Source organism: Pteropus alecto, unplaced genomic scaffold, assembly GCF_000325575.1.
Source record: "Pteropus alecto unplaced genomic scaffold, ASM32557v1 scaffold106, whole genome shotgun sequence".
In the NCBI taxonomy this organism is placed as follows: domain Eukaryota; kingdom Metazoa; phylum Chordata; class Mammalia; order Chiroptera; family Pteropodidae; genus Pteropus; species Pteropus alecto.
In genome coordinates this window covers 17,692,525-17,697,215 of record NW_006442103.1, presented here as the reverse complement: position 1 = coordinate 17,697,215, position 4,691 = coordinate 17,692,525, and positions in this window count along the sequence as shown.

Here is a 4,691-nt window from a genome sequence, read left to right as displayed (position 1 = left end):
TTGTCAGAGAACAAATATTAGTAGCTACCTGTATAAGTCAGACTGCAATAAAAAGAGATAGCACACAGTAATTCGAAGAGGGGAAATTTAACATAAAAAAAAGAAACTATAACGGGAGATTGGAATACCAAGGAATTGTCTAGTAAAAAGAACTCTTACACCTCAGTGATAGGAAAGAAACAACTCAGGTTTGTTTGTTTTTTTTTAAATGGGTAAAGGATTTCATTAGATAGTTCACCAAAGTAGATACACAGATGACTAATAAGTGCATGAAAAGACGCTCAACATCATTAGTCATTAGGAAAATGTAAGTTAAAGCCACAGTGAGATATCACTTCACACCCGCTAGAAAGTTTACAATAGAAAAGACGAACACCGTCAAGTGTTGGCAAGGATGTGGAAAAACGAACCTCTCGGATTGCTGGTAGGAATGTAAAATGGCTCGGCGCCCTTGGAAAACGGTGTGGCAGTTTCTTCAAAAGCGAAACAAAACCATTTAACCCAGTAAGTCCTCTCCTAGGTATTTATGAAAGAAAAACGAAAACATACATCCACAAAAGATGTGAATACGAATGTATGAATGTTCAGGACAGCATTACTCATTGCAGCCGGAACTTGAAACAACCCGAATGTCCCTCGCCTGGTGAATGAATAAATAAATGGCATCTATCCATACAAGAGACTATTCTTCAGCCATAAAAAGGGATGGAATACCGAAAGAGGCTCAACGTGGATGAACTTTGAAAACATTACACTAAGTGAGAGAAGCAAGAGACACAAGATCACATGTTACATGATTCCGTTTACGAATGTCCAGAATAGACAAATCCGCAAAGACAGGAAGTAGATTGGTGGTTGCCATGGTGAGGGCTGGGGTGAGAAAGGGGATTGGCTGAAAGCGGGCACGAGGGTTTTTACAGGATGATAAAAACATTGATACACCGGATTGTGATGAGGGTCGTACAGCTCTGTAAATGTGCTGGAACTTATCGAAAGGTCCACTTAAAATGGGTAACATAACTTTTTAAAAAGAAGTAAAGATAACTCTAAAGAATATAAGAAGAGCAGCTTTTGGGAGCAGCCACTCCCTCCAGGGCTCAGAGGGAGCACCCTAAAATGAGCGCTGCCCACATCACGGACTCCACACCCGCACGCACACTCCTCCGGCCACCTACCTCCCTTGCCTCTGACGTCAGGGACCTTTGAAGCCATCAGACATGAATTCCAGCTTCCCACCCCTTTACCTGCACCCCCTGCTCCTCCTTTCCCCAGGCCCCGAGGGCGAATGGACCCTTTCCGGTCTCAGAGCCGGTCACCTGCTCTACCTCCCGCCTGCGTTGTCCTCGGGCTCCGCCCCACACTCATTCTCCCCCCTTTAAACTCAGCCTCCCTCCCTCCACTGCCACCCCCCAACAATATCAAAATACTCACATCTCTTCCACCGGAAGAACAAGAGAACCCCCTTTTCAGCTCTGCAACTCCTCGAACTAGTTGGCAAATACACGTTTCTACTCCGCGCCCATTTACGTGTCAATTCATAGCAATCAGGCCTCTGCCTCCATCCCTCCAAATACAGTGCGGTCTGAAAACAAAACAATTACCTCCTCCCAATGTCCCAAGAGAGCGAAGGCAGGGAAACCCGCCTCGAGGCGGGGCCTGGCGGGAATGGACCTCGGCGCCGTCCATGTGGCACTGTCCGCTCGTCCCAGGGCTGCCACCGTCCCGCTCTGCGGCCCTGTGCAAACGGCGGGCCCAGGAGCTTGTTTCTCCATCTGGATGCCGGAAGGAAGCCTCTGGAAGGCCCATCCTTCCCCCAGAGCCAGTGGCCGAGCAGAGGTGAGGTGAGGAAGCGTCTGCGAGGCCCTCGCACCCACCTGTTTGCAGTGGAAAGGAGAGTCGCTGCATAAATTAGTAAGGGGACCGACCGAAGCCAAAGGGAGTCGTGGAAACTTCATTATTATGCGCGGTGTGTGGCTGCCTTTTGAATATTCTGCTTGCTTGGTTTCTAATTTCCTTTCCTTACGGGTGTCTTTCCCCCTCATAAATCTTTGCATCTCAATGTTCTTTCTCTCTCTGCGTTTGGAACTGGGAGTTCTCACAACCCCTCCGTGGTTCACTCTACTCCTGCAAACATCGCAGGCTGCTCAGCTACGGCTCCTGAAGGCAGGTGACACCCTTCTGCCCCCACCCTCTGCCCTGAGGGAGGGAGGGGGAGCCGAGGGAGGGTAAGATGGGCAGGGAATCCTCCCACGCTCTCTCCTCCCTTCCCAGCTGGCCAAGGAAACATCCTCCAACCATTCTCTACAGCAAACAGCCACCAGCTCTTTGTGAACTTGACAGCCAGTCCGTCGCAGACCCGGGACTTCCGGCCCCCCAGCAACGGCACCGCGCCCAGAGCCGGCAGCAGGCGCCCTCTGGCGGCAATCGGTAGCACCTTCTCTGAGAGGCAAATTCTCGCGCCTTATCTGAGTTGGGTCCTCACAGAGCCTCAGCCCACGATGGGAGAAAGTCCAGTTGGTATCTTCATCGCTAAAAAACAAAGAGGGAGGCTGCCTTTGGTATCAAGAGGAATATAACGTATGAACTCACATGTGCCACTCTAATTAGGCCGCATTTCTCCGGCAGCAGCAGCATGTGTGGGAGGGACCAGTAGTGACTTCTCCATGGGGTGGGAGTTACTGGTTGCCAGGGGCTGGGGAAGGGAGGGATGCAGAACCACCGGTTCCTTTTGAGGGGTAATAAATATATTCTGGAAGTGCATAATGGTGATGGTTGCACAACTTCGTGAATATACTAAAAAATATTTAATGGTATACTTTAAAAGGGTGAATTCTAGCTCCATTTTTAAAAAAGAAAATTCAGGTAGTTGCAACTTTGCGAAGATGTCCCTGAGCCTCCTGCTTAGAGTTAACCACTCTCTCCTGTGCGTGACCTTGAGATCATGGGGACTTGTGTCATTCTGGGTAACATTCCAGCTTCCTCTGATGACTGTGAGTATTCGTGGCCTGGCCTGAGCCTGTCCCCTCAGCGGGGCACAGTGCTGGCACACGGTCAGCAGACACCGGTTGCACTGAAGAGACCGCCTACTCGCCAAGACTTTATAAAGCACAGCGATATTGAGGAAACCATGTTTGTTTGTTGATATCATAAATATTATGTGCACACCATGGGTAAGACTTGAGCCATATGAAAATGAAGATGCACAGCGTCTGCCTTTGAGGAACCTACGACATCTTGGTGGAAATAAGTATACCGAAATAACTGCAATACAAAGCAGCAAATGAGACCGTGTGAGTGGCAGAGCGATCCACACCTAACAGTTCGGAGAGGTAAAAAATTACTACCTTGGGGATGACGGAGAAGATTTTGTGAAGGTAGAGGGATGAAAATGAGCTTTAGGGATGTAATAAGATGTTAAAATGAAAGCTTCAGCTGAGGCACATCCCAGAGCTGGGTGTCGGACCAAAATGCAAACACGGGCAAAAAGGGGGAGGTGGTACAAGGGGGAGGGGGGAGAGGCCGGTAACTTAAATTGTCACCCACACTGATGCCATAAAGAGATGCCAACTTGGAGATAGGAAGCTTTTTGAAAAGAATTTCTGTGGAGAGAACTACTGGGTGCGAAGACTCCTAGCCTCACCGAGGTGGAGGAGGGGAGATCGGCTCCCTACCTCATACCAAAGACAGGACTTTGAGGGAACAACCTCAGAACCCAGTGCATTGTCTCCCACAGTTAGAGGGGCACGAGTCTGCTGACGGGCCCACACTTGAGAAATCTAAGCTAGAGGGCTGAGGTGTGGGGAAGGAGCTGCCCTCCCAGAGTTCGCCTGGGCAGACCATGGACCAGTCATCTGAGGGGACTAGAACAGGATGCTGTCGCTCAGCCTCTGTTCAAAACGACCTCCCGCGGGGGTGAGGGGCCTCGGCAGAAGAGATGAACCACGGCTGCATGCCTAGGGCTGCAAAGCGTGGGCAAAGAGAAGGTGTCTGTGGGACCCACGAAAGTCCCTCAAGACAGCACTCGCTTGAGATGTCTTAGAGGTCCGGAAAGCACCAGCTCAATCACCTCACAGTACCAACCAACTAAGAATTTTGCTATGGTAACTCCCCTCCCTAACCTCCTTTGCTAATCCCCCGCTCGCCAAGCTCCAGATCCTGCAGGGGCATGAGAAAGGGGTTCGTAAGGTGGAAAAGGAGAAGGAGCAGGAGAGGAGGCGAGAGAGAAGCAGCTAGAAACTCCTCCCTCCCTCGCCTTCACACTGCAGGCTTCTGGCCCGTGACCGGCCCAAGCTGGAGGAGAGGAGAAAATCCAACTCGAGATGAAGGTCGAAGTTATTATTCTTACCTAGGACTGCCATTTTAATCCCCGACTGCCACTTTATTAAGTCACTTACAAAATGACTGTTTGTATTACCTCTGAGAAACAATCTTTGTCTTTCCTAGGGGTGAGGGAGAAATAGCTCCTATTTGGTGTGGATTTGAAGAAATCAAATGCGAGTCAAAAATGAATGTGCTTTAAGATCCCATTCCATCACCCGTGCTTGTTCGATGCGAACATTCCAGGTAGAAACAGGAGCCGAGGTCTCCGGCAAAGGACGAGAGGCAGCCAGATCCAAGCTGTATTTGGAAAAGGAAAAGAATGAACAGATCTTTCCCAGGGATGGGGGTGGGGGATGGGGAAGGCTGGAAAT